Genomic DNA, 23,214 nt, shown 5'->3' with positions numbered 1-23,214 from the left:
AAAAAGTAACTACCCAAATACAACACATGACAGAAATGGTTGACAACAATTATACAACAAAATATACTCACTAATAACATTGACATTTGGTAAAATTCAATAAAGTTCATAACAATCAAGTTTTATCTTACCTAAAGGCGAGACAAAACAATTATTTTACTTTTAAGGTAAAACAAAACTAAAAATCTCTTTAGATTTCTCATTTATCAAATAGGGCAGCTATCTACCAAACTGACGAACACAAACCAAAAATGCACCTTGAATTACTACTAAAACTTGAATTACTACTTAAACACTACTCAATACAGCGAGTTGCGACCGCCCGCGTCATGACGCGCCAGGCCACCGGAATTATTTATTTTGCACGCATCGTTTTTATTTAGCGATGACTTATGATATTTATTTAAATTGTTTGATTTAAGGACAATTATAATGCATGTAATGCTACAGATAACTTATATATTTAATTTGGCAAGCCTTAATATTGAATCCGTCTAAATAGCTTTCCAATTACCACATTATAACATATGTGAGTGTTTTTTAAAATTAGAATAGATTTAGTTATTTATTCTTAAAAGATTGACGTATATCATCGCGGGTTTTCGTGGCATTCATTGTTTTGTTATATCTCAAACGGAATAGGCAGTATTTTCGATGAAAGCTCCCAGCCTGCTTATTTTTTACAATATTTACAACAATCATCGTCGTATTTCATTCATCATTCATAAAACCTTAACATATTAAGATACACCTAAACCTTACTCACGAACCACTCCATCCTTCAGCGCTAACTTCATAACAGCGTACTGCACGGTGGTCTCATGCCGTTGCCATATGGCAACGAGAGCAAACAGGAAGTAAAAACAGTTCTATGGTTTATGAGCTCGCGAACACATAGCGGCGACTTTCTTTTAAATGGTAGTATAAATAGATAGATGTTAATATAATAATGGCAGGCTAATAGTCTGGTAACCATAATGTGTTTGTTGGGAGTAAAAGAAAATGACAATATATTTTGTGTGCACTCGAAATCTCTTTAAGATTACGATCTCTCTTCTTTTACAGAAGTGAAGCATATGAAACTTTTCAACTTATGCATGTCTCATTTTTATCTCGCTGCAAACTTTATGAAAATCATTTTAGCGCCTACACCAAAGCATGGATCTGGCAATGCTTCATTAAAAATAAATCCTGTCCTATATCCCTGACTACCATAATTGCTAGGTCCCTGGCGAGGCTACTACATCCAGAACTTAACTTATATTAATTTAAAAAGTACACAGTTTGGATTACGTCTCAATCTTCACTCTTCTCAATATTTTTGACGATTCTTTGCGTAACAAAGCGGCCTCGTTTACGAATCCCATTAGAAGTAGTCACTTAATAATTAGCGACTGTAATGACTGTTGTAATGAGACATTTGTGACATAAAACAGTCTTCTGAATTATTGTAACTAATGATATGAATGAAGTGAACAGTATTATTATAATTTTTTTTTTAATTGTAATTTAATTTTTATATTAAATTAATAAAATGTTACCGCTTGTTTTAATTTATATGGGTGGTATACCTGAAAAATATAAAATATATATTTATTTATATATATTATTTATTTGTTAAATATAATATAAAATTCGACTAGCGCTGGTCGGAGAAGAAGAATCTCAACATTGCCTTGATCCTAATGTGGAGTATGACATGTCACATGACTGACTTACAGCCGTTTTCAATAACGTATCTCTAGTTACAGATATATTGCTGTCACCGTTTAGTGACAAGATCCTATCTATCCATAGTTATGTCCAATATAGTTATAGTACAATGCTTTATGTCGATAGGTTATTGAAATGTAAGTAAGCGTAAAAGGATAGAATTGTCTACCTCTAGTAAGTTAAACTAAGGATAGATTCGTTATTGAAAACGGCCGTAGATGTTCGATGATAAGTTAACATGTAAGTAAGCGTAAATGGAAAGATTTGTCTACCTCTAAGTAAGTTAAACTAAGGATAGATAGCTTATTGAAAACTGCCGTTAGTCAACGTCATGTTTTCAAGATAATTCTTTTTTTCATTGATCGCTTATTAATTACGTCATTGTTCCACATCTGTCAAGAATCATTCTCCCATATCTTTCGTAATTAATTCGCTCTTCATTTATTTATTCATTCCGTGATTGAGCGTGATTATAACAAGCGTTTCAACTGCGAGTGTCATATTGATAACAATGTGTTTGTGTGAAATGAGAAATTATTACCTAGTAATAATTGTTTTACTCTGTAATAAATTTACTAACCTGGTGTTTACCGACTCTTTTTCTCCTGATAAGTAACAAAATAATTAGAATAGGCTATAACTTAAATGTTAACGTTCTAAATAATCGGTTACCTGACTTAATTATATCAAACAGCGATATCACCAATCCCTTTGGTCCCAGAAGGAGGAAATTCATAATAAGTCCTTGGAAGAAGATAACATTCTTAGGGATCTGCGGAACGAGTATATACCCTCAAAACCCTCAATACCCTAAGTCGTATCTAGCCGGGAGTATCCTCGGACTCGTATGCCATTACCATTACCATTAGGTTTGGTCCTTTACCAAGTTTAAGCGTTATGGCAATTGCTATGACTAGTATTATTTTTTGATCTTAAACGAACGTTATTGAATTGAAAACAGAATGTCTGTTGAAATATGACGGACTGACTGACCTGAAGCTGGTATAGCTAAAAAACCGCGAGCCTTCTGGTCATATGAGAAAACAAAAACGAAAGTAACGACCACTTCTGTATTGAAATACTGCTAACGAACGCACTTCAAACAAATATTTTAACTCAAACTTCCAAAGCAGTCAATCGAATGACGTTTTTAATGACTCGCCTAGCTTCGATGATTTGAACTCGAGTACGGACATATTATATGTGATACAAGACACTGGATCTGAAGAAGTCAGATGATGTACCTCCGATCAAACACGTCTGTCTGAAATACTAAAGTTCCAAATCTCTGAAAAAATTGTTTTATAATCAAGTATTAATCGAGCAAACCTAAAATCCATGTCAAGATGGGTTCTTTAGAGGCAGATTTCGAATCTCACTAATATCACTCACAATACACTGACTATAGCAAAGCGTTTGATTCAATTGATCATGTGGCACTACTTATGAAACAGGCGTAGGCATCAGAAGTAATTTTTTCAGATGGTTTTTCTGCGACTTGAGGACTCTTAAAAGGGTTAATACTCTATATAATGTACTTAGCGTAAAAAGCAACTCTTGAAAAACATAATTTTATGGTACAAGCATACATTTGTTATATCTCACTTATTTCGTTGAAATAACTGTCAAATTTTTTAATTCATAAATAGCTCGCCTTCATTTCACCTAATGGCATCTTTCAAATTTCGTAACTTATATACGCTTCGTGTTATTTTACATTATATTAATACATACAGTATTTTATATTAGTAAAATACAAAATAATTACTGATGATATGTGATCCCAGTGTCTTTCTTAATTTTTGTAGTATTATTTTTATAAAGTTTTACTACGCAACGTGGCATTTTAGTTTCAATTATTAGCAAAGGTTAAGAGGGGACGCTAGCAGCGTTATTCCATACAAACGTATTCCCCTTTTTTCTCCCTGGATAATGCTTCTAGAGAGGAGATTTTTTGGCAAAAAATCTAGATATGCTGAAGCTATGTCTGTACGTTTTGTTTTTCTCAATCAAAGAATGACATAAGAAAATATGACTCTTCAAACATTGTAGAAAATGCCATTTTTATACCTCCCTGTTCAGACGAATACGTAAAAATTTAGAAAGGTTTTTCAAAAAAAATGAAAACGTACGAACATAGACAGACTCTTCCTGAAAAAATTTGTATCATAAAATTTTTTGTTAGGTTTTATATTCTAGAGGGAAACAGGGGAATACAAAACCTCTATTTAGTCAAAATTTTGTAAGTAAAATCGGCCTGAGCTGCATTTGTCCCTATCGCACTCTTCGGGGGAAGGCTGGAGGTGAGGGACGTTGGTTGGACAGTCCGGGGTACAACTTATGTGTTATGCACATAATATATAGTGCATTGCACAGGTACTATGGGATTGCTTGCCGATTTAGTAGAAATTATTTATGGATAATTTTCGTGAATGTGAGATGTATGTAGTGTGTGAGTGACTGATGATTATATTACTTTATATAGAATAAATCAATGTGAGTTACCTACGGATAGACAAGCATGTATAAATTATACACGCAACCACAAGTAAAAGGGCGCGTTTTCCACTGACACGGAGCTACAACTAAAATCGATATTCGATATATCGTGGCATTAGTCGTGTCGAATCCTACTCTTAGTTACATCGTATTCAATGTCGAAACGATGATTGAACGAACGAAACATTTTTCGATATTATCGGTCTAGCCCTACTCTTAGTTGTAAATGTCAGAGACGAATATTCGAATTCGACAAACAATCAAACGTCACTATTACGATTATCTCAACGACACCTTCTAGGCTGTCGTTGTTATTATCGTTTCAAGTTGTATAGATATATTTGCCATACAATTTACATACTTAATAAATAAAATTAAAATAATTATGTGTGATTTACTATTCAACAGGATTTATTTACTACCAAGTAATTTAAGTCATTTTGTTGATCGTTTATGCGTAGAAAGTAATGCAAATGGCCGCCTGAGAAAGTCGACAAGAAGGGTTGAGTTACTTTTGTTTCATTTTATTATCCACAAGTTTTGTAATATTTTTTCAATTTTAAATGCTCATATTATATTCATTACATAACTTTTGAATATTTACATTTTGTGTAAATGATGCAAATTGGTGTTGCAGAGTCTGGTATGGTTCTAAGCGCCTAAGCTATGTTTTGACTTTTGACAGTTAGCAGCGACATATCACAGATTGTACATAGTTTGCGCATAATTCATTCACTCTAACATCGTAAAAAAATCAAAATATTAGTCTATGGTTACGATAAACGATATGGAATACGAACATTTGTTAGAGTAGGGTAGGTGCGATATATTCGTGTTATTATCGTATCGTTCCGAATATATCGTTGTCGATTTTGCGAGTAGACCTACTGAACTTGAATTGATCAATCACAGCTGTCCGTCATCTTTTTCAATTGTTTTATAAAGTTACTTCCTTAAGGTTCCATAAAATGATATAATAGAATTTTGGCTGTGTACATGATAAATGAAATGATAAAACATAAGGCCTTTGTCCAGCAGTGGACGTCTTCCGGCTGATGATGTTGGTGTTGAAACATGATAAAGAATAATTGTGATTTCTTTTCAATTTTAACATGTTTTTGTGAAGTGTACCAAAATCAGTAATTTCATTTTCTATTCCATCTTTCGTATTAATTTCTTCAATTTTATATTGCATTTTACTTCCACAATGGAATCATCATTTAATAGGCAATCAATTTAACCCCCAGAAGACTCAAGTTTGCGCGTTTACTACTAAAAAAACCCCATTTGTCGTATCACCGCTCTTCGAAAACACTTCCTTTACTGCCTCGCCTAGTATCAGAATTTGGGTCTCGATATCTCGAGCGATTGCCAATTCCGCAGCCATCTGGAGAGCAAAGCCAAATTGGCTTCGAAGAAACTGGGCGTCATAAATAGAGCACGGCAATACTTCAAGCCCGCCCACATTCTAGCGTTCTACAAAGCGCAGGTCCGGCCACATGGAGTATTGCTGTCATCTCTGGTCTGCGCTCCCTAGTATCAACTCGATTCATTTGACCGCGTACAACGCAGAGCAGCTCGAATTGTCGAGGACCTTTTGGACTTTCGGGGAATTGTTGCTTTGTGAACGGCTGGATCACTTGGCGTTGCGTAAAGACATCGCTTCATTGTGTGTCCTCTACTGCATTTATCATGTGTTCCGAAGAGCTGTTTCACCTGATTCCTGCCGCCGAATACCACCTTCTCACGACACGCTACAAGTTAGGATATCATCACCACCATCTGGATGTGTGGCGGTCCTCCACAGTGCGGTTTTCAAGGACCTTTCTTCCATGTTCTACAAAGCTGTGGAATGAGCTTCCTTGTGCGGTGTTTCCGGGACGATACGACATGGGTACCTTCAAAAAAAGCGCGTACACCTTCCTAAAGACCGGCAACGCTCCTGTGATTCCTATGGTGTTGCAAGAGATGTGGGTGGCGGTGATCACTTAACACCAGGTGACTCGAACGCTCGTTTCGTCCTTTGCAAATAAAAAAAAGACAGAAGTAATACCGAAAAAAAAAAACATTTACGGTTATCCTTTTGACATTGTCCAGTCCAGCTTACTACGAACATACAGTTGTACAGATTTGGGAGTATAACAATGACTTTAATAATTCCGCAATAATTGAGGTTTTTTTCGTAGCTTACAGACTTTTCCAAAATTTTACGCAATATAACGCTTGCGCCTCTCTAAAGTCTACAATTTATCATCGCTCTGATCAATTGCAGTGTGTTGAAGCTCTTGAGTTTTTTAACTATAAATTTAAATTATACAGAGGAGACATAAATCTCTTATCAGGCTCAAATTTAAGCCGCCTTAATTACATTCTTATCATCACCAGTATCAATAAATTTTTACTTTGCAGTCCGGCATAATGCAGCACCGGGCGATGACCTACATATTCTTTTGTGTGAACGTTTTGCCCAAGAACCATCTGCATCTACTGCTATAACAGGACAGCAATCTTTATCCACTACTCTCTGTTTAAAATGGCATTTTTTCTTCTACACCTTCTGCGGTTAAAGAAGTGCCACTGAGATTGTGGCAATAGTTTCTTCAAACACCTATTTTTCAAATTGCGCTTGACCCGGGTTCCCTCTTAACAGAACATTGTTTGTATTAGTTGCCGCACATTGTTAAAAGTAGAAGATACCTAAGGCTATTAAAATATATTCATTTAAAACATAAAAGATTTTTAATATTGATTTTATGGTTACTATAAGGTGTTGCTAGGTTAGCAAAGTACGAAATAACATGAAGGAAGGACCTTTAAGTTAGGATTGAATAAATTAACCGACTTGGTATTACATGGACCCCACAACTTTATACGGTAGAAGAACTATGTTGCGAGATTTGGTTTTTGTACCTCTTTTAAGATAATATTATAAGGGGGTCGAAATTGATCTCAAGTGCTTCGAGAAAAGAATGGTGGCTTGCCGCGGTTCCACATGCCTGGCTTCTAGTTGAGTTCTTCCTGGTTGACGTCTATTTAGAGTTATGGTTTTGATTATTAGTGATGGTCCGTTCACAATTATTTTGCCTCTCGCTGTAAAGTTGCTTCTTCATCAACGGGCTTGTCAAACGAAAGACAGTAGATAGTCCCCCAGAGTATACGAACATATTTATTGGTGTAAAAGTTGAGGTATGATAAATGACATGATTTAACGGGAGTGATCCAGACGGACAGGTTATGCAAAATTGATAGAAAAATGCTTTTAAAAGAAGAAGAAGCTTATTAAAAGGAATATTTAATAGAAAAAATCTTATAAAAATATTAAACCAGTTATTTATTTATGAATGGGTTTTAAGGGTAGTTTATGGGACTTTTAAACTACCCTCACCCTTGCTAATAGTTGTTGAGGTTAAAAGCTACCTTCTGATTTTTTTCGAACCCCTCTTTCAAGACTCATGTGATTAAAGGCCCTGAAAAAAACTGCTCTAAATTCGATTGTTTTGTTGTTTCTAATGAAAATAATATTTTTTACTTGGAAAATCTAAGATAAACATTAACAATGTGTGTAGTTTATCGAATAAAGTATCCATCATCCTAAATCTTGCCGATCGTGATAATGAACAAAACTATTCCACAAAGTAAACTGTACCACGTCTGGTTAGTGTTCAAATATTTTAAACAAACAATACAAAATTAACATGCTTGTTAGGTACATCATACGGTCTTACGTCATTCGATCTATGAAATATTATAAGCGAACGGCCGCCTGTAACTGTAGGTTTCACTTAATCTTTAATCTTTGCACGAAACTCTAATTTACTTTCTGCAGCAAAAGCAGCCCTTAGTATATTTTAATAGCATGAGTTTTTAGTCTGTGGAAGTCTGTTAAAAATCAGTTAGACATTAGGCGGAGCATACAGTTAGGTCTACTAGGAAATATGTAAAAAAATGGTTTGATAAATTTCCCTAATATCTAAATTGGGTTTTCCATGTTACCACAATACGATTTCCTCATACAGTTAGAAATCGATAGTGCCCGTGATATCAGAATTGCACAAGCAGTACGACCCATTGATCATCCGTCGCACCCATTGACCTCCGCGACAATTATCTCGACAACGGAAAGACCCGCCACGTATCGAATTATTGTGATACATCTGCTCCAGTATTTTGGGAAAAGAATTTCTATATTAATAATCAGTATCATAACACCTTCAAAAACATACTTCATTTATCACATTTGAATTGATAATTAGTGACATGGAAAAAAAAATACATTTTACTAACGTTCCTAATAATAAATTACCATCTTTCAACTGCAGATGAATCATGAAGTTCATTCCACATTTTGGTTATACAAGGCAAAATTACCTTGAATATCGCAGTTAGGAGGAACGCTCCGCATCCACCTGAATGACATAAGATGTTAAGTCTTAGCATCTGTTGAGGATTATAATGTCTGTGGTGCAAAAGTGGTATTCTGCGGCAGGAATAAAGAGAATGGACTCAGTGCATCGACCTCTCTATGCAACAGTGCTGGATCCACGATGATCTGTGCAGCTCTCGTTTAACGCAATCGAGCTGATTCTAAAGATGTACCAAGTCAGTAATGAGAGCTACTCAATATTTCAGTACTAGGCGAGAGCCTAAATGAACTAATATCGAGGTGTGGCGGTATAATAAATGTGGCTTTCATAATGTTTATTTATTTATTTATTTAAATAATAAATTAATAAAATATAAATATAAATAAATAAATGTTTAACACATAAAATTGAGTCTTCTGGGGGTAAAACTGTTTAAGGATCATTATAAACTTCACAATAGAAGACTTCCAAAGAAGATAAAAGTTCCTTGTGCCATCTCCAGTGTTCATTTCAGCATAAGCACGTTCAATAACAACATATCATTGATATGCAGAAGTAATGGTGTAGAAGATAGTACAGCGCCTTGGAGAACAGCAGGGTCCACAGGTTAAGGGCCAAATCAGCAACCGTCATGAATGTACCTGTATGCTGCGCCTGGGCGATGGTGATGAAAATGGTCAAACACTTTCAAAAACTCTGTGGAAACCTTGGTTAGCCAAAAGATGGTTTTGATAACCAAAAAATCAGTTCGTTTTTAAAAATATATAAATAAAACGTGTGCAGAATCCCGCCGGACCTTATTACTATGGGGCAATGCTGCCGATATTAATACAATATTTGTGTTGCAGAAGAGGGCTATTCACGCTGTTTACTCGTGTAAACTAGGTCCTATAGAGCAAAATTTAAAGAAATTAACATATTGACTGTTGCTCCTTAATATATTAGAGATAATAAAATCTGTGTAATGTTAACACCAGGAACAGACATAAACTTATAATGCCTACTACTTGGCTAAGTCGAGTTAGTAAGTCTGTTGTGGAGCGATGTAAATGCTTTTACAACAAGATCCCAGAAAATGACCGCCCTCAGGCTATTAAATTTTTTTGTTGAAAAAAAGAAAAGCCCGCTGAGTTTGTTGCGTCCGTTCTTCTCAGGCATTCGTTTTGGAATGTGGTAGTTTTTTGATTTTCAATAAGTGATATCACATTGCTATTTTGAATAAAAATATTTGAATTTGAACGAAGTTCCTCACGCCTTTACTGCAACCCCAGCCCAGGTTATGTGGACATTTAATTACATTAAAGTAATGCAAAGTAGCGAATAAAATTATTAAAGATTTCTTTCATTAGACATAAAATATATAATTAGTGTATTGTAAATAAGAATAAAAATTGTCACCACTCAAACTAATTGGGCATGACTGTACCTGCAACAACCGTTGAAATATGGGAGAATAAAACTTTACCAGACGCTGAATTGATTATGGATACCAATCTACGCCACACGGAAGCGTTTTTTCCGATTGATTTACTTTCAATTTCTAGCAGTCACCTCCCATCGCAATCCCTACTAAATAATTTCTTTTTGATATAAAATTGATAATAACCTCCTCTATTTTAAAGATGATAGAAAACAGCTTACATCAGCTGAAGCAATACTGCACCAATGCCAATACCCGATAGATTTATTATAAGGTCCAGTACTGCTTGCACCGGTGTCTCATTCTTCACTACTTTAGTATGGAGTCTCTAGTTTTAAATGATCTTGGATAAAACAGAGGACTGTAAGTACCGTTGCAACTAAAGATTTGTAATCTACTCGCATGGTCGTCTAGACACCAAGCGTAATTGTAAAATGTGTGTAAGGAACGATTTTATCTATGGTATCTCAACTAACATTGAAAATAACTAGATTTAATATTGTTATGACTGAAAAGTTTGTCATTAATTACTTTTACTTTAGTTTGTCGTATAAACGGTACGTTGTTATTTGGGTAATGTTTGATAAATGTGCAGATTTCAGTTCTTTTTTAATGAGGGGCAGGGCTGATAACCTGTTATTATAAAAAAAAATCAACAAAAAACCCAACCGAATTAAGAAACACTATTCCTTAACAACAGATATAAATATGCACTAAAAAGTATAAAAATAATGCGTATTTTTTATACAATCTAATCGACTCCAAAAATAACAATAATCGTAACTAGAATTAGATTAATTAATAATAATGTTATTATTTTTATACTTTTTAGTGCATATTATACTTATTGTTTTGGAATAGTGTTTTTGATGTTGATTTGACGGTTGTTTTTTTAATTTTTTTTTTAGTGAGTTCAGGTACACTAACTTAAAATTTGTCTAAATATATGTAGACCACTTAGCTAAGCAATGCAACAATTAACGTAAGCGCATTGCAATTTGATTATAGACAGTTATAAGTTCTGCCATAGATCGCACCCTTACTGTAAGTCGTTAAGGAGTTCCATTACCATAACGATGTTACGGTAGGTGACTCAAATATCCGGATAACATATACAAGATTCGGCCGAGCATCGTCAATTTTCTCCTAAGAATTAAAGAGTTCCGTTACTTTGTCATGGATCCCATAATCAGAACCTAAGCCAACTAACCACCTTTGAAGTATATCTTTTCCAATAAAAAAATTATAATTGAAATCGGTTGGTGCGATCTTGAGTTATTCGTCCATTTCTCGCGCACATACTTATAGCAAATTTAAGACTTTTATGGTATTCTCATGGATGCCACCAAATTGCAAAAGGACCACACGGGAAGCATATATACTCAGAACAACACGAATACACTTTTTAATTCACAACATATTAAACTTGTCTTACAGTAACCTTACAGAATAAAATCTATATTATATAACTTTTCTAACTTACTTTCCTTTGTAATCAAGGGCAGCAATTGTACAATTTCAGTTAATTTTATTCAATGCTCAGTGTGAAAACTGTGTAACGTGAAAAAAGCAGAACTACTTATGTTTGCATTTCAAATAAATATTGTCTACCTCTTTAAGGTGTTTGTTACTTACACATAGACAATTTGAAATTACTTCGCTGAAAATAATGTTATGGTACAGGTGACGCTCAACTGTATTAACATTGCAGACGAGACAATATTAGCTAACACTCGTAATACATTTACGTCGATGATGCCATTTTCGTGTTAAATTATCAAGTTATATTTATGATTTGCTAATCCTATGCAAAATACTAAATATATAGGATATGATAAATATGGGGTGAAAGTATCTTGTAAGGTAAAATATATTTATTGATTTTCTATTTTTGAAATCTCGTCACCTATTATACATTTCTGCTAGGAAATGGGAAGGTCAAGTTTTTTTTACTGAAAAGCCGGACAAAGGAGCATACGAGTCACCTGGTGTTAAGTGATCACCGCCGCCAACATTCTCCAGCAACAACAGGAAAGGAGCATTGCCAGCCTTTAAGGAAGATGTACGCGCTTTTTTTGAAGGTACCCATGTCGTATCGTCCCGGAAACACCGCACAAGGAAGCTCATTCCACAGCTTTCTAGTACGTGGAAGAAAGCTCCTTGCACACTGCACTGTGGAGGACCGCCACACATCCAGATGGTGGGGATGATATCCTAAATTGTGGCGTGTCGTGCGAAGATGGACTCCGGCGGCAGGAATCAGGTGCAACAGCTCTTCGGAACACTCCCCGTGATAAATGCGGTAGAGGACACACAACGAACCGACGCATGAAGCAATGCCAAATGATAGGACTTGGTGTTTGAACTGGAGTCAGCAATTTCGATGTTCGCTGGCGATTACCGTATAGAATCTTCTTTTCATGGCATGACACAATTTACCCGAATTTCAGTCTATTATGATAATGTAAGAGTAATGCTAGCTTCAACGCGTGCATTTTTGTCATTGATCAGTTAAATCGTTGAGCCACCTTTTTCGAAGCATTTATTGTTATACTGATTTCTAAATTGCAATGAAAATATTAATTACTTGTCATTTATCTTTGTCAAATCATTAATATCTACGTCTTTCCAACATAAGTTGGAAAGACCTACCTGAACCTGAAGTACCTGACGACGACGAAAATGTTTATCTGTCGTTTAATCAGTACAGTTTTACACAGATGTCGCTGAAGGTCTAATTCGCGTGACATACCTATGAATTTTACAAAGTTGGAACGAGGTGTGTTTTGATAAGAGCATGACGTGTATTCTCCTTGACTCAAATATTATGTAGGTATGTCATCGATAGATGAGCATCGCGTTCTTGGTAGATGGTCACTCGTATCAACTGCATTTTGTTAAAATTGTATGATTGAATATTCTAAAAATCAACTTTCAACACACAGCCAGCACAAACCGGAATATAGCCAGAAATATATTAAGAAACTCTACAGACAGCATTTAGTTTTGTGAACATTTTTTTATTAACATCACCTCATATTCATACAATGCAGAATTATGTCATATAGCGTAAAATTATGAGGTCTCCCTGCATCTTCTGTAGCATATGTAACGTGAAGTGCTCGGAGGAATGATAAGTACCAGCTGTAAAATTTTGAAGATTGGCAAATAACTTCTTGCCTCGTCTTTCTCAGTGAATAAGCTATCGGCTACTATACACCCGTACCAATATAGCTTTGTCACCTGCCTAGAGCAAACATAAAAGGTTGGCAAGGCATCTCTTGACTAAGGTCCTTGGGTGGAAAATTTTTACTTTTCATCAGGCGAGCTTCTTGCCTGCCCTCTAGTATAAAATAAAATATATTTGTTTTACTAACATGGAAAGTCAGCTTGACTGTTGCTTATGAAATGGACTATGTATGCCAATTTTAGCATAATTTACTTGGGCAATAGTTTTTTATAAAGGCGATATAAAAAATTAACAATCATTGCATGCTACTTTTTCCCTAAAGCTCAGCTACATGGCCGTTCTTTTAAAACTCATCCGAGAGACTTTTAGGACTCTAGTTATAACAAGGAATACAACGAATTTGTCAGATTTATAAAAAAAAATCAATGCGCAATGATACATCGAGTACACATCATTCTTGTGAAAAAATTAATCGTAGTGGATTTATCAGCTCACTGCACTCACCTTATCTATGAGTACCTAAGTGACTCACTGCCGTAATACTTCATGTACAAATAGAATATGAACTCAAGCACACATTAATTGTGATAAGAGCAACTGTCATAGCTGAGCGATATATGCAAATGAGTTTAATGCGCTTATAACGTTGATGTTTAAATATCAGATGTCTGACTACAAACTAGATCCATATATCAACGGCTTTCCTGACAAAATGTCAAAGCAGGGTGCCATACTTAACTCGATATATTACGTGAAGAAGCAAGAACTCTTTGTAATAGCTTAAACACATCAGACGAGGACTGAAAGCGGACCATATTGGATGGTATGTCGCATTGTCCAACTCACAAAATTATTATTATTACCGTCCGGACCGAGTACGACGCCGGACCAATTGGTGAGTGGCGCCCACTGGATCGTCCGATGGTTCGGCCATACCGAGTCCGACCGCGTGTTTAGGCTATAAGAAGTAACAAGACGAAAAAAACATCAACTTGATGATAAGTGATATGCCCTGTACCCTTTACAATATATTGGCTCTCGGGATTCTCACACGCTCGTCACATTGAAGTATCAATAAGCATTAGCAATATCTTACAAAAGTTTTAACTTAAAATATTTCAAATGTTTTTCTGGCACAAAAAAAATGTATAAGAGCTTTATGCAATGTCAGTCCTCTAGAATCGTGTAGACCATTATTCAAAAAGCACCGTCTGTTAACGCTTACTGGTCTATATATATTAGAAATTTGTATGTTCATTAAAAAACATGGTGAACTTTTTAAACCAGCAAAGGACTATTCCATATTAGGATTAAGAGATCCAACTCGCCTTCTGATGCCATACTGTAGAACAGCGCTTCATCAAAATAACGCAAATGTTATGTGTATTAGGGTATTTAACCACCTTCCAAAGAATATTAGAGAGATGCCTAAAACATTAATGCATAAAAAATTAAAATTATGGCTAATAGATAAATGCTTTTATAGTTTAAAAGAATTCTTTAGCCAAAAATAATAGTATTCAAATGTAATTTTTGAGAGGTACCTACAAACTAATGTTTATTTTATATTATCTCATTGAATTAAAGCTATGTAATGTGTATTAAGAACGTATAAGTATAAATTAAATATGATATTCCAATATTGACAATCAAATATTTGTATGCCGATATATTGGCGAATTGTGCTGTACACCAATTAATTGTTAACAACTATGTTACCACGATTCATACAAATAAATCATTTCATTTCATTTCATTTCATTTCATTAAAATAAGCTAGCAGCTTGAATCACAATATTTTCCAAGCGTTAAAATTTTAAACTACGTGGATACTATTGGACCATTAGAGTGTAACATAGAAATAGTACATTACACAGCACGGGGAGAAAGTGGGCGATTCCTATGAGTGTCTATTAAGTATGCACAAGACGAAGTGGAGGGCCTCAATACACTATTAAAGGGAATCGCAATATCGCTATTTTATTTCTCATACCCAGTGCTTTCTATTACACATATTATGAATAAACAAAATTCAAAATTGTAAAAATACTTTGCCATTTTGAAGTGACAGCATTTAAATAAAAAAGTATAATTAACTTAGAGAGTCTATCAAAAATTCAATATGCAAGCCAAACACAAATGAAGAACTTATTAGAAATGAGCGTTCCTACAACTTTTACTCCCGCAACGAATTAAATGATACACTTTACGAGTACCTAAGTGTAGTATCAAATATTTACTGTTAGCTAATAAAAGATAGTGAAGAATTAAACATGCTGAAGTTGACTGACTCCGTCACGCTTGATTTTTAAGTAAACGAATCAGCTACTACAGCGATTACGCCCACAATACTTTTAACCGCTAAGGTAAACGTCCGATGACGCATGGTTCGTAAATTTTGGAATATTTGTTCCAATTTTACTTTAAGTGCTGAGAACGGAAAATAATAAAGACATACTGACGACGTCAGTACATCTGCGGCTGGCGGAAAATGTATTACGCGATTTTTGAAGATTCAAGGAAAAACTTACCACCGCTAAGTAATACTATCCCAGACAGTCATGTCTCGTGGAGAATACTGATATGTGCACGTATTCACGTAACATATGATGACGTGACTATGCCGTGATGACGATACATCTTTTTACTGATTTTTTTGTTATCTTTTTGAATGCTGGCCCTTTGTAATTTATATAAAAATAAAAAGCAGCCTGTAACATCATTTATATATAATGTCAAAATAAATTAAATAGCTTTTGCCTTTTTAAAATGATCTAATGAACAGTTTTCACACTGTTACAATAATTATAACATTAGAATTTTACCGACCCATGTAGCACAATGGTTAGTGGTCCCGGGTTCGTGTCTCGTAAAGTGCAAACTCTTGTTTAATGAATATGGAAGTTTGTTTCCGAGTCATGGATGTATTTATGTACTAGCTTTAATCCGCAACTTCATCTGTATTTACCAGTGAAACCATATTCGTTGATTTATTTACATATCTAATAGCGCAACGTAAAGAAAACGTTTCATTTTACTCAAAATGATAGTTATCGATAAAATAAGCTTATATCTTCTTAACATAAAAAAGAAAGTCACTAAAAGGTCATATAATATATCGCTAGGATGTTTTTCACTCAACCTTCGTTCCTTCCCACTATAATAGGTTTTATCCGATACGTGACTAAAGATTGCAAAATAAACTCTGTTACCAACAATTTTCACGTTCCTGTCTGGTAAAGTTACGAAGCTAAAAGAAAATACTTTCAGCCTTGTTAAACTCAGAGCTTTTTGTTTCGTACAAATTTTTACAGGAGCTTTCAGTTGTATATTCTCGATAATGTGAAACAAATAAATATTGTCTATCAGTTCAACGTATGTGTACTAAATTGTCACGATATATAATAACTCGCTACTACCTGTGACTTCGTCCGCATTTACCATGTTATTAGTTGGTTCAATGCTGCTAAACGCATATATACAGAACAATCATATTTCTCTCATCGTTAGGGCAACATTCAAAGAAAAGTTTTCGTTCAACCATTTTTTCTCAGGCTTACATTGCAAATCCGATTACCATGAAACAATCTTTTCACTTTTTGGGTTTCTCACTCACACTCACTCACAAATAATGTGGCTTTTCATTGGTAACAGAATTTTTAAAATTGTTTTAGTAGATTCGGAGATTAACCTACAACCTCACAAACTTACAAGTTTACCTCGGCCGCCTTTTTAATATTAGTATAGTTGTCTAAGTATTATATATGTCATCTTGCATTCATGTACTATAATACAGGCTTTGCTTAGTTTGGGCAAAGTTAATTTGGGTAAAAGTGTAAAATAATATATCGTAAAATTTCGCGACATTTGTACGTGAATATAATGTTAAACTGGTGAGTATATCGGAAAACAATAATGACTAGTGATGTGAAGTGAGTGTGAAGGTGAAGGTTAATTTTCATTATTTACATCTTTGAAAGTAATATGACATTGATTACAATTAAGCTAAACCTTGGGGATAATTACTGCCTTGTCATTAGCGTACAGTTATCAGATCAATAAGAGAAGCTTAGGTAAAAATATTAAAAAATAAATCCAATATAAGTAGTTATAAATCCTTTCTGTATTCAAAGGATCGCACATAATATTAAAAATTTCAGCCTTCAATCCGTCTACTCAAAGAAGAATTGAAAGACATATAAACATATCGATCTATAGATTATACGTAAATACTATCCCTGGACGAACACCGGATATGATCCCCTTGGTCTACAAACTAAGGGCGGTTTAAATTACAGAAAATTAGAGAAATAACAACTTTTTGTTTTTCAAACACTATTACAGGAAGATTGCCAAAATACATCAGCGAAAGCCCTATTCAAATCGAGTTAGCCATTTTTTGTATTAGGAGGAAAGGGGGGTGAGCCTCATCTAATGGAAAGTAAAAGAAATCAGCCTTGCCCATGGACATACACTATACCAGAAGTAAGATATAAGTTGTCAGTCTTTGAAATATTATTTGTATTGTTATCCAATCCAGATGCAGATGTTTGAACAATGTGGCTAATGAGGTAAAAACTGTTAAAATATCCAACATCAAAGTGATGTCGGTGGAATTTCGCATTTTGTCGTATATATCGCTGATAACAATAATTTCTGAGTTACACAAATAAATGGACAAAAATTCTAAAAACTACTTCTTTTTAAAATATTTTGTATTTGTAACACTATTGAATACTGCACGCCTACGCATATAATTTTATTAGGTATAATATATTAGAGCGTCTTACATTTTTCTAGACAGTTCTGTAATCACGTATGTTAGTCATATTACAGCAAATTAATTATTTTTATAAAGAAAATTGAGTATTGTTAATTTTAAAGTGTTGTTGAAGTCGTTAGTGATCATTAGTGCATTCAAAGTTAAAATTCATCTACATTTTTTTTGTCCTGTTTTTTTTTTTGTTTGATGTGAAACAAATTCTCTATTGGTTGATGGAATAGCAATGCTTGTGATAGCGACTTATGTAAGGTGACCGAGACACTTCATTTATTTCTTATGACTTTCACTTTACAATCAAAAAGTAACAGATCAAGCATCTTTTTCACAGGATAGGAAGATAAATAAGTAAACGGGTTACTTAATTTTAAGTGATCACCTCCGTCCATTATGTTTTCAAGTCCAGATGAAGTACATGGCACTCTTCTTGAAGGTTACCAAAGTCATTTCAATAAGTTACTACCTGGTTATGGAGCGATCATCCCAACTTTGCATAAGTAGTAAACAACTCAAATCGCTCAAGGAATTCATTGTGAAATATAGGTATTTTTATCCTTTAATGCAGTTGTATTTGTTGGATGCGACTAGTAATTATGACAGTAATCACGACCGTCAAGTTCACGAAGCACCAAATTACACAAATAATGATTGCAAACACTAAAGGCATTCAATAATTAATATTTATTATTTATTTTCATTTATTTATCTAAGCAAACTTTACAGCATTTCTATTCAAAAAATTAATACTATTAACTATATACATGTATTGCCTTTATCAAAGTTTGGCAGGTTAAATTATAATGAAATAATAACGCTGGTAAATAAATGCTAATTATATAAAAAAAAAAGAAGAAGAAGTCCTGAGTAATGTGTGCATGTGATACATAATTATTAAATAGACAATGAATATGTGTTCCGAATATGTGAGAGTGTTGTGAGTTGTGAGTAGTGTGTAGTGTTCAGTCTAATGGGCATCGTTCTCAGCTTGGGACATGTGCTCGAACACTGAGTTAATAAATTTATTACGGCTGATGAAAAAAATGTCAATATATTTAATTTTTTTTTTCGTATAAATTTACTATCCTGTGCAGAACAGAATGTCTGCCATAGTTAGTTCGCGGCTGGCGAACGTCGAAAAGGCGTCTACTCCGTGTATGTGAGCTCCGTGATCCGTCTAGTCAGAAGCGAACAATCTATTATATAGTTTGATTTAAAACGCATTTAGTTTGCTGATGTCATCAGGTCAACTAAGCAGGTACCGACTGAGAATGAGTGTTGGAATTGTGTTTATCCTAACCTCAATAATTTCAAAAATTAAGCTGGGTGTCCATTTCGTGACAATATGTTTTTATTTCGTTAATTTTATTATGCCTACTTATATGTTATATGTGAGCTGATCACACATGGGAATGATTTTGCACAATTGTTTGTTGGTATTTTCTGAAGCATCTAAAGCGTATTGCAATGTCGAGTACAGCAAATCTGTACTGTAAATAAAATACGTTCGCAAGCTGTCAGTAACAGTAAGTGACGTCACGTGACGTGGTTCCATTTGGTATTGCAGCCATGGCGTGAATGAAATTTCTTAATATCAGATACGAAAATATTGTATTGTAGCTTTAATGAATGATTTAGAGAAACAGTTGAGTTTTTTTTTAAATATTTCTGTGCTACTATTTAGACAAGGATTTGTCTAGATTTTACCTGTCCACCTAGCCATTCAACAACGAGAATATTTTGGCGAAGATCGGAATGCTGCAGCAATGGTTCTTTGCGATATGATTAATAAAATGAAAACCCAATAATGTTTACTTGATTTTCCCTTAGGCTGCCTACGTACATGGCAGAATCGTGAGTCAGCAAACATTCGTTTTAAACCAGCACGATTCGTTTCCTCTCCGGAAGGAAAGCAATTAAATCTTCCATCACCAAGCATTGGATTAAACTATAACTTTATGATAAAACTTTCGTACATTTATTCATCATCTTAATCATTATTTATATCTCCTGCTGCAAAGTACATCTTTTAATAGTAAGTTTATCATTAGTCTACTAAGGGGGCGTCCATAAATTACGTGAGGTGTTTTTTTAAATTTTCTGTACCGCCCCCCCCCCCCCCTTGGTGAAATGTCGTGAGATTTTATTCAACCCACCCTCCCATCCCCCAATCTCACGTGAGATTTTTCAAAATGTGGGTTTCTTACATACTCGAACTCGTTTGATAGTTATTGTTAAAAGAAAAAAAATCCCTCGTGCTTTTATTTACGACTAGTTAAGACTAGTCATCAATATTGCTGAGAGTTATAAGTGTAATAATTTTTTTACAATAGTAACTATTGTGATAAAAACACGGATATCTACTCTAACTCAGTCGATGGAGAATCATGCGTGGTCTGAAGAACTTCTATTGGAACCAACTTGTCCATATGATTAAATGGATCAAAATAGTATATTTTTTTTTTGTTTCAATCAGAAACAATTCCGTGATATTTGCAGAGACCCCCCCCCCCTCTCTCCAACGTAAGATTAGATGAGATTTGACTCGACCCCCCTCCCCCCCTTAAACATCTCACGTAATTTATGGACGCCCCCTAAGGTCTCTGACAGGCTTACGACTGTATACATATTTCATATAACATTATGATTTTCTGATGAAGAACATAAGTTTACAATACTTTGAGCAAAACAATAAAAATAATATAAAATCAAATGAATATCGTGATAATAAATTTATTAGTATAAAATTAAGAACGAAAAATAATATTATGGCCTATAGAGCCTTATTCTAACCTTCAAGGCTATGTAAAATATATTCAAGAATGTCACTTAACACAACATCAGTTTCGTAAATGGAAAAACGAGTTTTAAGTTGGAGAGAAGCTTTTGACGAGCTCTGAGAAACTTTGCGGACGAAATAGGCTTCACCGTTTCACTGTGACCACGACTTATCAGACCCTTTCAATAATAAAACACCGAAACAAAAACAAGTTTAATTCGCAGTAATAACGGAATAAGTTATTCGGACAACTTTAAGTTGATAATTACAATGAGTCAGAACAAATTTGAACGCAATCGTCAATATATTTTGAAAATGATTAACCAAAATACTCAGAGAACGTTTTACTAATAAAAAATATAAATTAACTTTGAGTTTGTGTATACAAATCTGCTTTCAACTTTTCCATTTTTCTCGTTTAATTGTTCTCATCTCACGTTAATTGGTGTTTCCAGCATAGCACTTGGCCCTCGTTAAATGCAGTAAAATTCTGATATAAATAATTTATCTTCTCGTGTAGTATAAAGTGGTTTCATACAAAGAATATTTTGCTCTACAAAAATGAAAAATCTTAATGAAGCCCTTGACTAGCCCAGATGTGAACCCATGGACTACAAATTATGATCAGTTTTAGAAGACATGACATGTAAACAACACGCCGACATCTAAATCTCTGGAACAATCAGTGATTAACTAGCGTAAAGACGTAAGACAATTTAGATTAGTCAATGTGTGCGTAGGTTAGTGTTTTCATATTCAGAATACTAAGGACAATGACGTTCAATACATATAGACGATTGACGTCATATAATAAGAAAGCCGAAATAAGGTACATGCCACAAATAACACCATAATAAGCTATGACTGCTATCTATATTATTATTATATTTATTATTATTATACATTTCTGCGTTTACTCCAGTTGTTTTGAATATTATTGGTGAATATGCAGCAATGTAAACACTTTTTTAGGTTAAGCTGCGTATTTTGAATTTAGAACGCAAATTGGACAGTAATATCAGTGGAGTAGCTTACCTGACGAAAAAGGGGGTTGCTATAAGTTTTACGTTTGTAAGTCTGTCCCTTTTTTCTGATCAAGATCTGTTCAGTCGGAGGTTTTTACGTTTTTAATCAAAAATCACACTCAGTATTGTAAAGGCGAAAGTTTTTATGTTTATTTATTGTTTTGTGGGTATATTTATTACTCCATAACGCTCTCAATGGATGTGAATCTAATAAGTTAAGATAACCTTTAATGAGATAAACAAATACTCAAAAATATTATTTTTATTTACATAAAATATTTCAGCAAACTGGTATATATTAAAATGTTAAGTTACCTGAAATAAATTTAATTCTTAAAAACTTGTCTTTAAGACTTAGACATCATTTCCAGGGTATCTTTTTGGTATATGTAGTGTAAGCGGACATCAACATATCATTGTTTGAGAGCTTCTGTCAAATTATAAATGTGACTTTTGTGTGTGCGTCTATTTGACTAATTATATTATTCATATTCGAAATAGATTTCAATACTTTTAATATTAAACAAAGTTTTACCATACTTTTTGAGCATGAGTTTAAATACGCTTAAATCCTTTTGTGATGAAATATAAATCGGCCTCGAGGAAATAATTCGAGCAATTGACACTCGACTTATTTGGTTTGTAAAATTGTTCACATCTTTCTTTTTCTATGAATTGTCGCCATTTCTCTTTTTATTACTCTTTATCTCGCGTAGGGGAAAGCTAAAAAAGATTAGCTTTTTTATTAACGATACGTCTGTTATACCCTGTAAATTGCACTAGATTGTAATTGTTCGCGTTCTTGTAAGCCGTTCGCGTTTACCGGCAACGAATTTTTGTACACAAAATACAATATTGCTAATCATTGTGCTCTGGGCCTTTTAAAAAAGAGCTACTCCATAGTTTTCATTTCTGACTGTGTGCTGTTCGCGTCGTCTTTTTCTGACAAGCGGTTGAGAAAGGGATGTGAATACTTGTCAATAATTAAAATATTCGTTTTACTTAATTATTTACGCTTTTTGAAAACCAATCTAATAATATCAAGTTACCGGTGAAAAGTCACATAATCTTTTTTGCGTGGTTAACGTATTATTTGAGCACTTTTTTATAGCACACACAGGCTTGGTGACTGACACGCAGTTGACATATGACTAAGGAGAAAAGTGTGCTTACATTGTCTTTAAGTACACTTTTGCCGTTCCGTTATTAGACTGCGAATGATATGTCCATATCTAATTCTAAGCGTGGCTGATTTTTTACGACTTGTCAACCAAAATGGTTATATCGCCGTTATGATTTTCTTCTCTCTCGCACACATTGTTTGTCTATACGCTATTACATTCTTTTATTATTTTGTTTAAGACTTATTTATATTATATGAGACTTTGCTGTGCCCTTGCAGGGCGTCACATATTGTTGTCTACCTATATAATGTACCCCTCTACCC

At 34.2% G+C, this 23,214-nt stretch overlaps 1 protein-coding gene across 1 annotated transcript in view; it reads right to left on the bottom strand.

Moving 5' to 3' along the window:
- The window catches only part of LOC126967235 (uncharacterized), a 272,244-nt gene that overhangs the window by 121,998 nt on the left and 127,032 nt on the right, over positions 1-23,214 (bottom strand). The window lies entirely within an intron of this gene.

The sequence above is a fragment of the Leptidea sinapis genome, chromosome 12 (genome assembly GCF_905404315.1).
Source record: "Leptidea sinapis chromosome 12, ilLepSina1.1, whole genome shotgun sequence".
Lineage (NCBI taxonomy): Eukaryota > Metazoa > Arthropoda > Insecta > Lepidoptera > Pieridae > Leptidea > Leptidea sinapis.
This window is presented reverse-complemented; position numbering and strand designations above follow the sequence as displayed.